Source organism: Cloeon dipterum, chromosome 2, assembly GCF_949628265.1.
Source record: "Cloeon dipterum chromosome 2, ieCloDipt1.1, whole genome shotgun sequence".
NCBI lineage: Eukaryota > Metazoa > Arthropoda > Insecta > Ephemeroptera > Baetidae > Cloeon > Cloeon dipterum.
Genome location: NC_088787.1, coordinates 6,060,158 through 6,078,515, shown reverse-complemented (window position 1 = coordinate 6,078,515; position 18,358 = coordinate 6,060,158). Strand labels below are relative to the sequence as shown.

The window sequence follows — 18,358 nt, the reverse complement described above, 5'->3', positions numbered from 1 at the left end:
AAATTCATAAATTTAATGTTTTTTTTTCGAAATATGAATATTTTTACGTTTATTTAAAAAAAATGTTTTTATATACGATTTTGAAATTTAGAAAAATTGTTCAAAAGATGTCCCATGACTAAGGCGATCTATGCAAATTATTTCTTGGTGATAATTTTTTCCACTTCAAAAAACGAAAAAATTAGGGGTTGCAATTTTTCCAATTTCATTATTTTTGCAACCCCAAATTTTGGGTTCTTTTTAACCATCAGAATTGCATAAACTTCCCATAATTGGACTCGTCTCCAGGGTTGCAATGCACAAAAATGCACCACTGGTTTTTTTGCGCAAAAAAATAGCTGAAAAAACACGTTTTAGGTTTTTTCACAATTATTTTTCAGAATTTAACCCCAAAAATTTCACATTTCACGCAAAAATTTGGAAAAATTCGACTAGTGTTAGAATTTTCAGTGTTTGGGGACACCAGTGTCATATTTTTACTGATTTGTAAAGATCCCCATTCTTTTATTTTCAATAAAAATGCATTTGTTTTGGAGAAATGCGCAAATTTTCAGAAAAAAAACCGTTTTTGCAATGTATTGGATTTTTTCCGAAAATATCCGGGTTTTTGGATTTTGCGAACCCATGGTGGAGGGGGGGGGGGTGGGCCGCTACGGTCTCGTGGGCCGCCAAAATTAGGAATGCCCCGGTGAATTTTTCGATGCCAGTCCGGCCCTGGAAACACCCCTAACAACATATATGTAAAATTCAGGATGGAGAAAGGAGAAATAAAGTCGGTAAAACTGACAAGTGGCAGCAAATTTTTATAGAGGGAGCATTTTGATGCCCCTCCTCCAATGACGCCACAGCCCTATGGCAGGCCGTCTGTGACGGCGTTGGAGGGGGACGAAATTGAACCGTGCAGTCACAGTCGGCGTCGCCGCGTCAGCTGGAGCAGGCGAGAGGTATTCGTATTCACCAGCGAGCACAGCAGCGAGGCGTTACAGTCACATTGTTTCGAGTCAAATTTGGTATGTATAAATTTCGAGACCCTGTTTGTCGCATATCTCATCCTCTTGTTCACGTCTTGCTTTCTCAATGAAGTTATCATTTAAATGTATGATTGAATATTAAATCCGAGTTTAGTAAAACAAGCTCTCGTGGAATGAAGAATTTTTTTGTCCCAAACATTTTAAGTCTTAGCCACGAAAATATCACATGTTATGGTACATTACCGTTTTCACCACCACTTTTGCAGTTTACGCCAACACCCTGGTGCCGAAACAGTTTTAGGGAACACATTATGCATGTAGCAGCAGCGTTTTAGCCACTTTATGATTGGCCTTCATGACGTATCACATTTTCTCACCAACCAATGCATTCATCTGGCATTAAAGACTGTCTTTGACGAAGTCTCTGAATATTCGGAATATTTATACCGCCAAAACAAATATGAACGTGTAAGCGAGAACTGCGCATGCGTCAGAGCTGGCAAACGCTAACCCTAGTAACCAAGCAACGTTGATTGAACGTTGAATCAACGTTGAACGTCAACGACGTCAACGCAGAATCAACGTTGACGTCAACGTTCAATCAACGTTGAGAATGGTCACTGCGGTGTCGTTGATGCAACGTTGACGATCAAATTTCGTCGAAAAAATCGCGGTATACATTGTCTCAGCAGATCGTTTTATTTTTACTTAATTCGTTTTTTTGATAGTGTCGATCGCCGAAATTTATATCGTTGTTGACGATCAACAACGCATCAACGTTGCTGCGTTGTTGATGTAAATGAAAATTTTTTCGGGTTCTATTAATTGGAATTTATTTCTTTAATTAAAGAGCACACATTACAAAATGTTCTGGTACATTTCCCATTAAGAATTTATTATATAACGCTCGTCTAGGTGTTATTTGCTTTATTTCACGACTGTCTGGAGTGGCTCGAAAGAGCCATCTGACAGATTTGCCTGTTCTGTTTTGTTTCTTGCGTGGGAGTTCCCGAAATATGACTTGAACTAAACTCTTAACTCCTTTAACCGGTCTTTGGCACTCAGTGCCGGACTATCGTGGCCGAGATGCGGCATCCCCGAACTCCGTAATTGTCTTAACCGACAGGGTCAAAATACGAAGACTGATGTTTATTAGATTGTTTGAGTTGAACTTGCATATTTCCAGTGGGGATCTCAAACAATCAATACGCAATACGACGCGGGTGATAGTCGTCTCTATCGTATAACATAAGCTCGAGTGTAAAAATAGATGGAAGTCGTATTGATTATTTGAGATTCAACTAGAAATAAGTAAGTTGTTTGATGTAAAACAATCTAAAAAACGTAAACCTCCATATTTATAATACTGTCCGTCTGACAGTTGCAGATTTCGGAACACCACCTTATTTCGCACACGAGAGCGAACCAGGTGAGTGTCCAGCTCTGGGTGCCGCAGACCGGCCAAAGGAGTTCAATTTAAATTACGGGAACACCCACGCGAGAGTCCCAACAGTAGCCCAAGACAAAAGAGGCAAATCTGGCAGTTGACTCTTCGAGCCACTCTAAAAGTATATTACAGCAATTAACCCCAAAGACGAGAGTTATAATACATAAATAAATTTTTAAATTAGTGGCACCCGCTAAAAAGCCATTTAATAGCAATTACATTACTATTCAATACATAATTATTTGTTAAAATTCCCATGATAATAACTCATGTGATTTCTTTATACAATTTACAATGACATGATGGATATTAATTTTCAATTGAGAGCTGCTAAATTAATTTCAGGCACAAAAGTATACACTTATATATAAAATTAAATTATCACGTTATCGTATCGTGCAGCAGCTGTTTTGGCCCCGCAAACCCCATTCAAATAGTACATAATATCCAAAATGATGGCGGCTAAAAACACTAAGGTGCTTGAGTGACTGGTGAATTGAGTTGTTTTTTCATTTTCTTGCTCTTCCTGGCTCTGCTTCTCACATTTTGCAAACGATGCAGAAGAACCATATTTGGCAGCTTCTCAGGATGCCCTTGTTGCTCATGCAAGATCTGTGGACATCATTAATTATTTAAATTACTTTCTAAATTATACTCATATCTTTAAATTTTACAAATTATAACGCTAATTTTTACTGTGAGAGACACCTTGACATACACATGTCAAGGTAAGTAAAGTATATTATTAAATCTTAATAATAAATCATCCCTCTTTCTCGTTCGTCAACTATAATTTTATTGAATTTCATTTTCTTAGACACACCAAGGTAGACCAATGAAGGTCGAAATTGACCATAAGCGTCTGTCCCTAACGTGACCCTGAGATAAAAAATTCGAAAATTTCCTATTTCATTAAACTATTGCTGTCGTTTCATAGGTTTCAAATTCAAAGCCAAAACTGTGATAGTCCTGAAACCGGTCTTGAAATAATTTTGGTAGCCATTAATTCTGAAACGTAATATTTAAAAAAGGTAAAAATAGTAACATCTTTAATTTATGATAAGATTATTCTGTTTTGCACACACGAAGCTCATATTGAGTGTTGAAAATTACGATTTTATTATTATTTCAACGTAAAAAAATATTAAAGGCAATGTAACAAATAAAATTCTTTCTAAAACTTTCCAATAAAATATGGAAAAAAGGGTCTTTATTTTTACAAATAGCTTAATAATTGATATTACATTTAATAACTTTTTTTCCTAGCATTAAGAATAAGATAAACCAATAATTTAAATGAACTTCATATATGTACAAAACATAATTATCTTTACAGCGGTGAAAACCTATGAAAAGACAGCAAGTTCAATGAAATTGGAAATTTCCGAAAAATTTTTATCTCAGGGTCACATCAGGGACAGACCCTGAAGGTCAATTTCGACCTTCTTTGGTCTACCCTAGGCCCTCTTGGTGTTTCTAAGCAGATTAAATGCGAAGAAATATAGTTGACGAACTCGTTGCTCAAAGGCCATTCGAGGTCGAGCAGCCTCGACGAGATGGTTTTTAAACTTGCTTGTGAAGAATTGCACGGGCTACATTTCAGCCCGAAAAAAATTGAAGGGGCTTATCATTCCTTAAATTTAAATTTTCAAAAGAGGTCGCTAATGGTGACCTTGACCTTTGACCTGTGATTTTTTCATGTGAAAAGTTGTTCAGGATCACAAAGTAGGCAACCTACGTTAATAACATACAATATTAATTATACAAGATGGTAACTTCAATATTAAAAATTTGTAATGATTCCGTTTAATAAAATTCAAGTTCCTTTCAAAAAAAAAAAAATTAAAATATAAGAACCTGTTTTATGACCTTTCCAGTCTTCAGGAAAGTTGTTTAACTAGTCAGACTGAGGGACAAGTTCTTTTTTTCAAGAAGCATTTCCTGTCTAGTTTAACTCAGCCATTATTTAAGACCAAATTAAAAAAAAATTAAATCAATCAGAAAATTTTCATGAAATAATCGAAATGAAAAATTGTAATGCAAATATAACGCTCGTTAATGTCCGAATACAAATAAGTAATATTTAAAATAAAATATTCTTAAATTTTTAAAGTGTTGAGTGACCTGAAACATGTTGTCACTTTGAGTAGAGGAAAAAATCAATATAATATAATCCTAGCTGGCAAGAAATTTTTATGTGACTAAACATTGATAATAATTATAAAAAAATCTTAACTTCAGTCGGTCAGCAAAACTTGCAATACAAATTAGTACTGAATAGCATGATTCATCTCTATTCAGTTATTTCAATTTTCAATGCTCTGTGACACTCATAGTTCCAAGAGTGGTGGTTTTTAAAATAATTTAGAGCAAGTCAGTGTTATCCAGAATTTGACGGCTAAAGTGGAAAAAATGGCTATAGTGAGAAACTTAAATTTACTAAAATTCTGGTATAGTATTAAATTCCAACTTGGATTTTTAAAGTTGTAGACTTTCTAATGAAGATTGTAAATTGCACATAATAATTTATTAACTAGCCTATGGTTCGTTCACCCTCAACCTCGACTTGTTCCGCTCGACCGAGGTGTCGCCCCTGGAGCGGGATCGAGCGCCGAGGGAGGTCGAGGGCGGTGGGGGTCGACGCGTCCCGGGGGAGCGCGGCGACTCCGGGGAGCGCAGCAGAATCGAGTTTCCGGCGACATAGGGGAGCGTGGCAACCCTAGGGGGCACGGCCGCCTTAATTGCGGGCGGTCCCTGTGGTGCCTGGCAACCCTAAGGAGCGTGGCCGACTTAAGTGTTGGGCGTCTGATGGGAGAGTGGTAACCCTAGGGGGCGCGGCCGACTAAGGTGTGGGGCGACCGAAGAGCGAGTGGCAATCCTAGGGGGCGTGGCAGGTACGGCGTTTGCGTCGACTTTGGGTCTAGCGTTAACTTCGGCGTTCGAGTAAAGTACGAGTACTGCGTCTACTACGGCGACTGCGTCATCTATAGGGCCTGCCGCGGCCAAGTGCCGCGCCGACGCGACGCGCGCTCAACCTTTCAGGCGCCGTTTACGCGCGAAGAGACGCTACGGTGCGTCGCCGACCGCATCCGCGATGATCAGGGTATGGGGGTGAATCATCCCCATGGGGCGGCGGAGGGACGGAAGCGTCGGCGCTCGACGCGGGAGGTCGCCAAAGTGCGAGCGAGCGACCGCCGAGCCGCCCCTTTGCCGCGGGCACGTGGCGAAAATGCGACTCGAAATCGCCTAAGTGCCGTTTCGTCGGACGCGCGTCCGCGTTTTCGGCCGCCGTTAACGCGCGACGCGACGCTACGGCGCGTCGCCGACCGCGTCCGAGATCCTCGGACGGACGGGGTGAGCAACCCCAACGGGGTGGCGGAGGGATGGAAGCGTCGGCGCTAGTCTCAAGAGAGCGCCAAAGCGCGAGCGCGCGTCCGCGACTCGCCGCCAGAAATTTTCCAAGTCCGCTCATTTGCGACGCGCGGACGCGACTTTGGGCGGCTTTCACGCGCGACGCGACGCTACGGTGCGTCGTCGACCACGTTCGCGATGATCAGGGTACAGGGGTGAATCATCCCTATGGGGTCGCGGAGGGATGACAATGTCGGCGCTTGACGCAGCACGGCGTGAAAGTGCGAGCGCGCGACCACCGAGCGTACCGAACCGCCGAAAATGGAATAACAAATAAATTAATTCGACCGCGGCGGCGCCGGGGGCGAAAATTCCCGTGAATAGGGCGTGCGGAACGTTCAAGGGCCCCGCGGGGCCCCGGAAAACTTTGGGCGCCGGGACCGGCCGGCTTCGAAAAGTAGACCGTCGACGCCGCCTTCAAATTTATTAAATCAATTACATTGTTAATGCAGAAAACACGCCATTAAGCTACATGCTCTAACCAATTTAAAAAATCCGCAATAATATGACGGGAAAAATTGCCTGGTTTTAGCTTTTAAATTACAAACGTTATAAACACACTCGTGGCTAAAACCGGCTGGTGAGCAATAAATGTCTTAGGTTCCAAATTTTGATCCAAATTTGGAACTTTGGAAACTTGCTGCTAATAGGGAAATGTATTTCAATATTAGAAATAATATTACCAAACGTGTTGAAGGTGTTGCCAAGCCAAACCGTCCAACTGCGAGTTTCCGAAATCAGATCACAGCTCATGTCATCAGCAAAAGGACTCGGACATTCCAGACATTCCGGCGAAAATTCTTCTTTAGCCCAGGAAAATGACCTCCTCCTATGAAACGTAATAAACAAAAAATCAACAATATATTTCACGAGTGCATGGAAAAAAAGTTTCCGCCGGGTTTTAACCATCTCTCAAATCCTTTTGAAAATATATAATACATCCAAAATTACAAGTACATAAATATGGGTGCCGAAAACTGTATTAAGTCGCGGCGAAAAGTGCAAAGTTTCCATACATTAAAATCCATGATAAATAATAAACAACCGATAAAATTAAGAGTAACCCCTTTACTACACGTATGTATGTATATATATACTAGTCTTAAATTATCTCTCTAGCCAAAATTAAGATTAAAAATTAATGTTTGATAGATCATGCAACAACAAAACCAATGATATTGGGAAACTGCACCACCCATTTAACGCATAAGTTGATAAAAACACATAAAAATTGAGGAAATCGAAAATTTCTGCTTGTGTTATTTTTGGTACTATACCAAAACAAAAATCAAACTGTGCGTATCTCCCGTAAACCCCTGCGGCCAAAATCAGGTCAAACTAACGTCCTTACCTTTAGAAACATGCATGACACAATTATGGGTCCGTTGAGGAACTTGATCTGTCAAAAAACCACCGAAAACAAGGACATCAACGCGGCTGGCAAGGATGATGCAATCGCCTGACGGTCCGTCATGTTGTTTGTAATAACAGCGCCAGCAGCTGTTGCTTGCTGCTGCTGGCAGTGGCGCAACGCGCGCCACGCGCGGCCAGCGAGGTAAACATAGATAGCGCGCGCGAACATGCTGAATTAGCACTAACTATAAGTGCTCAGAACGAGTTAATTGAAAAGTTAATATTTATTCGAGCATTAAAAATAACGAAATTTTTAATAAATAATTTTTTCTCAAGACAAACCCGCAGAAAATTTGATCTTCAACCTCGCATCAACTTCACATCAACGTTGATTGACGAAAATCCTTGAAGAACGAGTTAATTGAAAGAAAAAATAAAAATTGCTAATTTTAGACTTAAAACTTTTAAAATTTTTAAGAAATTATCGTTTCATGAAACACTTCTACGCGCAGAAAAATTTTATCTTCAACATCACATCAACGTTGTTCAACGTTGATTGAAAAAAATACTTTAAGAACGGGTTAATCGGAAGAGAAAAAAAATATTGCTAATAAAAGTATTAAAACTTATAAAATATTTAAGAAAAACACTATTCATGACACACTTAACCTATTTGAAAATTTTGATCTTCAACATCGCATCAACGTTGTTCAACGTTGATTGACAAAAAATTTGGAATTTACAAATTTTATCTAATCTGATTGCACATATAAGTTGGAAAGAGTGAAAAAAGGCAAATTTTTCATTTTCCACATTACAAATTAAACATAGAGTGAAAGTCATGATGATCGTTGACGTTCAACAAAAAATCAACGATGCCAAAAATGGTACTTTTAGACAAGTATTGAAATTGAAAATAGTACGAACAGTTTAACAATAATATAGTCTTCACCCTAGTAACCATCAACGTTGAGCAACGCTCTGACGATTTATCGTTGAACGTCAACAATGGTCAAAAGTGAAAAAATGAACTAAATTTTAATTGGAAATTGAAGACTATATTATTGTTAAACTGTTCATACTATTTTCAATTTCAATACTTGTCTGAAAGTACCATTTTTGGCATCGTTGATTTTTTGTTGAACGTCAACGATCATCATGACTTTCACTCTATGTTTAATATTTAATAATGGAAAATGAAAAATTTACCTTTTTTCACTCTTTCCAACTGATATGTGCAATCAGATTAGATAAAATTTGTAAATTCCAAATTTTTTGTCAATCAACGTTGAACAACGTTGATGCGATGTTGAAGATCAAAATTTTCAAATCGGTTAAGTGTGTCATGAATAGTGTTTTTCTTAAATATTTTATAAGTTTTAATACTTTTAATTGCAATATTTTTTTTTCTCTTCCGATTAACCCGTTCTTAAAGTATTTTTTTCAATCAACGTTGAACAACGTTGATGTGATGTTGAAGATAAAATTTTTCTACGCGTAGAAGTGTTTCATGAAACGATAATTTCTTAAAAATTTTAAAAGTTTTAAGTCTAAAATTAGCAATTTTTATTTTTTCTTTCAATTAACTCGTTCTTCAAGGATTTTCGTCAATCAACGTTGATGTGAAGTTGATGCGAGGTTGAAGATCAAATTTTCTGCGAGTTTGTCTTGAGAAAAATTATTTATTAAAAATTTCGTTATTTTTAATGCTCGAATAAATATTAACTTTTCAATTAACTCGATCTGAGCACTTATTGTTAGTGCTAATTCAGCATGTTCGCGCGCGCTTTCTATGTTTACCTCGCTGGCCGCGCGTGGCGCGCGTTGCGCCACTCGCCACTGCCAGCAGCAGCAAGCAACAGCTGCTGCCGCTGCTGGCGCTGTGTATTAAAACAACATGACGGACCGGCACGCGATATTGCATCATCCTAGCCGCCCGCGTTGATCTCCTTGTTTTCGGTTGTTTTTGACAGAGCAAGTGCCTCAACGGACCCTTAATCGTGCGCTGGATGTTTCTAAAAGGTAAGGACGCTAGTTTGACCCGATTTTGGCCTCAGGGGTTTACGGGAGATAAGCACAAAGTTTGATTTGTTTTGGTAAAGTACCAAAAATAACACAAGCCAAGATTTTCGATTTCCTCAATTTGTGTGTTCTGATCAACTTTTGCGTTAAATTAGTGATGAAATTTTATTTTATCATTCGTTCTTTTGCTGCATCACCTATCAAACATTAATTTTTAATCATAATTTTTGCTAGAGAGATAATTTACGAGTAGGATACGCGTGTATTAAAGTTGTTTTACTTTTATTTTTATCAGTTGTTTAGTTAACATGGATTTTTATGTAGGGAAAAATTAAATATTTCGCCGCGGATTACAATTTTTGGCACCCATACCTTTGTGGGATATTCTCATAAGAATTTGACCCGGTGGAAAGTATTTTTTTCCATACATACACATTCATGAGTTAGTTTTGTTGATTTTGTTTATTTATGTTTTAGGAGGTGTCATTTTCCTGGAATACCCTTTTCCTGATTGCACGAGCTTTGATCTGACTTCGGACACTCGCAGTTGGACGGTTTGAATGAACATCTTGGCCTGGCAACCTTCAAATAGGTAATATAATTATTTTATATTTAAATTATTTTCCATATTAGCAGCAAACATCAGCAAGTTCCCAAAGTTCCGAATTTTGATCAAAAATCGGAACTTTGGACACTGAAGGACCAGCCAGTTTTAGCCAGAGTGTGTTTAAAATTTAAAAGTTAAAACCGCAGGCAATTGTTATCGGCATCATGAGGATTTTAATCGGTTAAAGTTTGTAGCTATAATAGATTGTCTTTTGCATGATTTATATAATAATTATAATGTTCAATTTTAAATTTTAATGATAGGAAAGTTTAAAAGTTTTAAAATTCAAGGTGGAATTTAGTACTTTACCAGAATTTTATTACTGAAGTGTCTTACTATAGCCAATTGTTTTCCAATTTAGCCGCCGAATTCGGGTTAAAACTGGCTTGCTCATAATTATTTTAAAAGCCAGCACACTTGGAACAGTGAGTGTCACAGAGCATTGAAAATTGAGATGATTGAATGAATGAATCATGCTTTTCAGCACTAATGTTTTGCTTACCGACTGAAGTTAAGTTTTAGTATCATTATCTTTATATTGTCACATCAAAATTTGTAGCCAGCTAGGATTAATATATTTTTTCCTCTACTCAAATGACAACATGTTTCGGATCACTCTACACTCTCAAAAATTTTAGATTATTTTTTTTTAAATATTACTAATTTGCATTCGGAAATCGATGAGCATTCTAATTTTTCATTTCGATTATTTTGGGAAAATATTCTGTTCTGACTGATTTGAATATAATTTTATTTTTCTTCAATTAGGTTTTAAAAAATGACTGCGTTAAACTAGACTGAAAATGCTTGTTGAGAAAACGCAAACTTGTCCACAGTCTGGACTAATTAACTTTCCTGAAGACTAAAAAATAACAAGTCATAAAACTGGTTCTCATATTTTTAGTTTTTTTTAATGGAACTTGAATTTCATACAAACGGAATCATTACAAATTATTAATATTGATATTTTCACCTTGTATGATTAATAGTTAATGTATTTAACTTACAAATCTGATATATAGGGTTTTAGCAAATTAATTTTAAAAAATGAAAATTAAAAATTGTGATGCCACTTTGGAGTTTTTATCAAATGTTTTAATGCCTAAATATTTAAAAATAAACTTTTTAACTCTCAGTCAGGACTTCGTCTTTTCCAAATATATTTCTTTAAGGTGGAAGCCTTTCAAACAGCTTTCTGCAATTCCAAATATTCAGAAATTAAACTAAATGTTGATAAGGATTCTCTTTTATCCAGCATAAATATGTTAATAAAAAAATGAGCAGATCTCTGCGAGATTGGTAGTCGATCGGATATGATTTTTTTGCATTTAAATTTTAGATGACAATTATATTTGCTTGAAGTACCGTACTTGCTAATAGATGGTAAAACTCCAAAATTTAAGCTGCCTATTTTTTCGTTATCTTGAAAATCCCCGAATAATGAGAACTCTGTTATTGAAATGTGGACTGTAACTCTTATACTGCGTAGATCACCTGAAATTTTCACTGCCCAATCTAGATTTAGATCCTGAATATTTTTCATTTTACAAAAAAAGCACAAATCGAAAGTCACCTTTTGCGACCTTTTTTGAAAATTTAAAATGAAGGGATGATAAAAGCTTCTTCGATTTTCTGAGTTCGGAGCTAAAATGTGCAATTATACACAAGCACACTGTGTTTCATAGTTGCGATCGCGAAAGTTTTCCTGCAATTTGAATTTGAAAATTAAAATCCAGCTCGACGCCGCTCGAGAGCGGATGGCCAGGGCAGCGAGTTCACCTCTCGTTTGTCAGTACATTTATTTCGCATTTAATTTGCTTAGACACAACAAGAGAGCCATAGAAAGCTGGAACTCGACCTTCAGGGTCTGTCGCTACCGTGACCCTAAGATAAAATGTCGTAAAAGTCCAATTTCATCGAACTTGGTGTCTTTTCATTGGTTTTCACCACTGTAAAGCTCAAATGAAATTCCAAAACTGCCAAATGATAGTCCTGAAACCGACCCTTGAAATAGTTATTGTGGAATCTATTAATACTGAGATGTGATGGTTAAAATTTTGAAATCTTTATTTTATGAAAATATTCTTCTGTTTTGCACACATGAAGTTCATATTAATATTTGATTAATCTTTTCCTTTATAATATGCCAAAATGTTTTTAAATTCAATATCAATTAAGCTACTTTTAAAAATGAAACCTTTTTTGTTTCTCTAAATTTTTAGGTCAAAAATTTTAGAAAGTAATTTATTTGCTACGTTGCTCTTTTTAACAATGAAATAATAATAAAATCGTAATTTTCAACACTCAATATGAACTTCATGTGTTCAAAACAGAAGGTTCTTATCATAAATTTAAGATTTCAAAATGTTCATATTTTTTAGTGTTATGTCAGAATTAATGGCTACCACAATTATTTCAAGGACCGGTTTCAGGACTATCATTCAGCAGTTTAGGCTTTGAATTTGAACTGAACAGCGTTGAAAACCTATGAAATGACAGCGAGTTCGATGAAATTGGAAATTTTTGAATTTTTTATCTCTGGGGCCCGTCAGGGACAGACCCTTAACGTTGATTTCTACCTTCATTGGTCAACAATAGGCCTCTTGGTTTTTATAAGAAAATTAAATGCAATAAAATATATAATTGAAAAACGAGAGGCGAACTCGCTGCCCAAAGGCCATGCGCGGCCGAGCAGCCTCGAGCCGGTTTTGAATTTTCATATTCGAATTGCAGCAAAACTATCGTGATTGCACCTATGAAACTTGGTGTGCTTATGCAGAATTTCACGGGCTACATTTCAGCCCTGAACCCCCAAAAAATCGTAGGGGGCTATCATCCCTTAATTTTGAATTTTCAAAAAAAGGTCGCAAAAGGTTACCTTGACCTTTGACCTGGGATTTTTTGCAATGAGAAAAGTTTTACAGGATCGAAAATTGGGTCGGGTAGTGAAATTTTCTAAGCGTTATCTCAAATCAGTCAAGAGTAATAACAGTTAGGAATTAATTAACAGAATTCGTTGCTCGGGGATTTTTGAGATACTGAAAAAAAGGGAACGCTCCCATTCCCAAGCTCCAAACTTGGAATTTCACCGTCTATTAGCAATTACTTGAAGCAAATGAGTGTCTAATTAATTTTATTTCCACAGATCTGAGAGTGCAGCTGAAGCTGAAATAAAGAATAGAAGATGGTTCACCTGCGCGACATGCTGATCAAGAACACGAAAGTACGGCCAGGAGGGGCAAGGAAAAATAAAATTGAATTAACCAGATGCGAAAGCCCTAAGTGTTCTTAACCGCCCGCCAGTAGCACAACGCACATTAACTGGATAGTCTCAAATCACAATTAGAACTTCAATAAAATTAAAAGAGCTCAATGGCGCATTCCTATGGCTGCTTTGAATATGAGGGGCTTTCCGCAAATGCGGTTAAAGTTAACTTATAGAATGTTCGTTACCTATTTTATCATTTGGTATGTTGAAATTTATGGAAAATTTAATGGCCCTGAGTTCTCAATGATAAAAACACATTCTCATACTGTACAGCAGCTGATTCAGCCCCACAGGCATCTAACAAAATTAATATTTACTCTATTTTGGAAGTTAAGTACACCGCTCATAAGGTATACGGGGCTGAAACGTATGCAGTATAGTACGAGAACGTACTATTTTTATGCATAACATAATTTTCATTAATTATACGCAGATTTAGTTTTTCCACACACAGCAGTTTTCATTAAATTTAAAAATAAAACCTGTGGCCTGTGTGATTACGAATTTGAATATGATCACGAATTAAAATATTATTAATATTATATTATTATTATGAAAAGGAAGCATTATACTAACTAATTGTATTAATATAAACGCTTGAAATAGTTTTACGCGGTTTGCGTTAAATAAATATTATATTCTATTCTTTATATCATGAAAATTTCATCACAAAGAAATATGTATATGTCAAACACGTGTAATTGCCTTTAAATTGTTCTTAAGCCTGCGGAATGAATTTAAAAATGTATTTACGTATGTATTGTAACGCTCGTCTTTGGGGTTAATTGCTTAAATTTACTTTAAGAATGACTCGAAGAGCCAACTGCCAGATTTGCCTCTTTTGTCTTGGGCTACTGTTGGGACCCTCGCGTGGGTGTTCCCGTAATTTAACTTAAATTGACCTCCTTTGGCCGGTCTGCGGCACCCAGAGCCGGACACTCGCCTGGTTCGCTCTCGTGGGCGAAAGGTGGTGTCCCCAACTCTGTAACTGTCAGACGGAAAGTGTTATAAATATGGAGGTTTACGTTTATTAGATTGTTTTAAGCCGAACAACTTACTTATTTCCAGTGGGATCTCTAATAATCAATACAACTTCCATCTATTTTAACATTCGAGCTTATGTTATACGATAGAGTCGACCATCACCCGCGTCGTATTCCGTATTGATTATTGTTTGAGATCCCCACTGGAAATATGTAAGTTCAATTTAAACAATCTAATAAACGTAAGTCTCAGTATTTTGATCCTGTCCGTTAAGACAATTACGGAGCTCGGGGACGCCGCCTCTGACCCTTGAGACCGAACAAGGTTAGAGTCCGGCACTGGGTGCCGGTGACCGGTTAAAGGAGTTCAGTTCAAGTCATATTTCGGGAACTCCCAGCACGCAAGAAACAACACAGAACAGGCAAATCTGTCAGCTGGCTCTTTTAAGCCACTCCAGACAGTCGTGAAATAAAGCAAATAACACCTAGACGAGCGTTATATAATTAATTGTTAATAGGAAATGTACCAGAACATTTTGTAATGTGTGATCTTTGATTAAAGAAATAAATTCCAATTAATATAACCCAAAAAAATTTTCATTTGCATCAACAACGCAGCAACGTTGATGCGTTGTTGATCGTCAACAACGATATGAATTTCGGCGATCGACACTATCAAAAAAACACGAATTAAGTAAAAATAAAGCGATCTGCTAAGGCAATGTATACCGCGATTTTTTCGACGAAATTTGATCGTCAACGTTGAATCAACGACACCGCAGTGACCATTCTCAACGTTGATTGAACGTTGACGTCAACGTTGATTCTGTGTTGACGTCGTTGACGTTCAACGTTGATTCAACGTTCCATCAACGTTGCGTGGTTACTAGGGTCAATTTCCAATTAAAATTTAGTTCATTTTTTCACTTTTGACCATTGTTGACGTTCAACGTTATATCGTCAGAGCGTTGCTCAACGTTGATGGTTACTAGGGAACCGCACCGGCTCCTAGTGGCTAACGTGAAGCCTCTCCTCGGCGCCTAGTACACACATACGGTATAACAATGATTTCAAGTTGGGAAATACGAGTTTCAAGTGGTGATAAAACCACTTAATTTTCAAGTTCTGCATTAAAACGGATTGATAACCTTTATTGAAGAGAAAAATTCATGCTTCGGAAACACGTTCTTTTAGAGGTATCTCGCTCTAGTGGATCAGAAGTAACAAACTATGCAACATTACATCGTCAGATATGTAAAGAATCTTTCCTTATTTATATTCGACATGAACTTTAAATGAATGACATGAATATTAAATTGGTTTGCACGCCTACTTTCTTACCAATAGAAACTGTTCACCTAACTGTGTCGGCACCATTAATTTTTACTTGGGATTTTCCTAAGAACTGGCGAGAAGAAGTGAAAACCGGTAAAAATTTTACACTTTTTCCATATGATTTAGAGTTCCGTCTTTGTGCTAACCTAGACCGTCATACATTAATGTATATTCGTGTGTCCACAGGAAGACTCTTTCACACTACTGCTGAGCTCGAGAATCGCCAAGTGACGGAGCAGGACTGAAGAAAGACCCAAACCTATTTCAAATTTTTGAAATGACCACTTCTAGAGCTAGCAGCAGTGGACTCCCGACGAGTTCCTCCTCTGGCTCTTCCAATGGAATTGAGGGCCTACTAGTAGAGGCAGGATTGCTCACTGCTGATATCAAGAAAACAGTAGAACGCTTAAAGAATTTCAAATTTCCTTATTGTGATAATGTGGCAAAATACAAGAAGATAGAAAAAATCGGAGAGGGCAACTTTGGGTAAGTCGAGTAGTTTCTCAAATTTCATGACAGTTGAAATTAACTCTCTTTCAGTGAGGTCTTCAAAGCAAGAGACAGGAAAGACGAGACAAAAATTGTGGCTCTTAAAACGGTGTCATTGGACGGTGAAGTTGAAGGAGTAAGGATTTATTTTCGTACTAATTTTCGTTTTGGTTTTTAAAATTTTAAGTTAAGCAGTGATTCAATTAAGTTATGCTCAGTCTTTAGTAAATTTTCATGCACCGCATAGCCTGTTGAGAAAAACACTGGCGGTGAAACTGTGCATCGCTCAACAAATACTACCTTTATTTTTAACTATTTCTTGCAATAAGGAAAATTTAGTTTGAATGATGAGCAATGCGTATTTTTAGCCACTGCAAATAGTTTCCTATTCTTGATCGAAATTTTGGTTTTTCACGCTGCACCATTTTTTTCTTGCAGTTCCCCATCACAGCCTTGAGAGAGCTGAAAATCCTGCAAAATCTCAGGCATGAAAATATTGTGAGCCTCATCGAGGTCTGTTGCTCGGAACGTAATAACTCAACATTCTATTTACTATTTGTTGTCATTTATTGTTTCTCTTTCAGCACACCCAACGACTTTTGTTATATCTACCTACTTAGTTTTGGAATTTTGCGAGCACGACCTTGCTGGTCTTCTCTCAAGTGCCAATGTCAATTTTACCTTGGGCGAAATTAAAAAGGTGATGCAACAATTGCTGAATGGACTCTTTTACCTCCACGAACACCAGGTATAAATCAGAAATTTCCACACTTTGTACTCCTTCTGGTAGTGCAGACAGAAATTACGCGACTCGCGCTTAACAAAAACCAACATAATTACTCTTAGATTGGTTTGTTGCCCCATTCTTAGTGAAGAAAAACGAGTTTAGGGTACGAGAGCTATAATTATGCGCAATTTTTCCAGTATGTATTCAAAAGAACAGAAAAACTCAACTTTCTTTTTCAGATACTTCATAGAGACATGAAGACGTCTAATATTCTTGTGAGCAAAAGTGGATGCATCAAAGTGGCCGATTTTGGTTTGTCCAGAGCTTTCAGTGAACCAAGACCTGGCAAACCAAATAGGTAAAATTCCATTATCCCTAGCAATTAATTCTCTTGATTAAACTAACTTCACTTCCAGTTACACGAATCGTGTTGTGACTCTTTGGTATCGTCCGCCTGAACTGCTGCTTGGAGAACAAAATTACGGTTCTTCTGTGGATATGTGGGGAGTTGGATGCATCATGGCCGAAATGTGGACCAAGAGTCCCATATTGCAGGTAAAACATGCATGTGCTATTATAGAATAATTAATTTTTGGTTCTTTATTCAACATATATATATGTTTCTACGTCATGAACATGTGATATATATGATAGGTATAACAAAAGATTTTGCCCAAAATTGTTTTAATTCCTTAACGAGGCCAACTATATCTCTCTTTGTGACTTAAGGTCCATATAAAGCCTCCACTACTACAGTGAAAACTAGAGACTGTTGAATAGATTTTCTTATTTCCAATTAAAACATCTTTGAGATCCAAACATGTTGAACAATAAAATTGACATGATAACAAACACATTTAAACAATTTTGGACAAAAAAGTGTCACCATAAATATGTATTGATTTACATTCAAAAATTATAGTCAGCTGTCTTTCTTACTAAATATAGTTAATCATGTTCTGGTGTTCAATTCACAGGGTAGTTCCGAAATACAACAACTCACTCTCATCTCTGAGCTCTGTGGCTCCATTACAACTGATGTCTGGCCTGGTGTTGATCTACTTGAACTGTTCAGACAAATCGAGCTGCCTCGAAACCAAATGCGCAAGGTCAAAGAGCTCCTAATCCCTCTCGAGGAGGACAGTAACGCATTGGACCTTTTAGATAAGCTATTGGTACTAGATCCAAAAAGGCGAATCGACAGTAACTCTGCTTTGAACCACGATTTCTTCTGGACCGAGCCATTTCCAACTGACTTGTCTGAAAAGCTTGCTAATTACACGCAAAGCATGTTCGAATACAGAAGTGGCACCTAGACCTCAAAGGCGTGCGTGAAAAGAAGGCTGCCCATTCGCAGGAAAAGGCCCAGACTATACCTTAAAGAAAATCCAGCACCATCAATGATGGTGACTAAAAAGATAGATTGTATTGACTCAAATAGAATTAGTTTATATTTTCCTTAGCGTTACAAAACATGGCTCTGGCCTCTTTTTCCTCAAATTTTTGGAGTCTGCTTTCATCATGAACTTTGATTTTATGTTTTTTAGAGTTTTTAAATAGTTTCTCCAAAACCACTGACACATTTTGTGTCAAAGATGAGCAATTCCTGTTCGTCATGTCCCCGTTTTAATCCACAATCATGCCAGTTTCATGCGCAAGAACTGAATTAAGATTTATAATATCAAATTTCATCCGTCCTGTTAACACTTTGCCCTTACTAATCAGTTAGAAATCTGTATTTCCAA

At 37.4% G+C, this 18,358-nt stretch overlaps 2 long non-coding RNA genes and 1 pseudogene across 2 annotated transcripts; 2 read left to right on the top strand and 1 right to left on the bottom strand.

The window, feature by feature from the left end:
• Positions 1-917: 917 nt before the first annotated feature.
• On the top strand, positions 918-18,045 carry LOC135937420 (cyclin-dependent kinase 9-like; annotated as a pseudogene).
• On the bottom strand, positions 1,802-7,314 carry LOC135937675 (uncharacterized). The gene is made up of 3 exons (XR_010574510.1): positions 7,181-7,314; positions 6,513-6,658; positions 1,802-3,030 (listed from the first exon to the last, which is right to left on the bottom strand). It is a non-coding gene; the product is annotated as an uncharacterized LOC135937675 (long non-coding RNA).
• LOC135937698 (uncharacterized) lies at positions 9,059-14,646 on the top strand. Its single transcript, XR_010574531.1, has 3 exons — positions 9,059-9,204; positions 9,682-9,796; positions 12,957-14,646. It is a non-coding gene; the product is annotated as an uncharacterized LOC135937698 (long non-coding RNA).
• Positions 18,046-18,358: the final 313 nt, after the last annotated feature.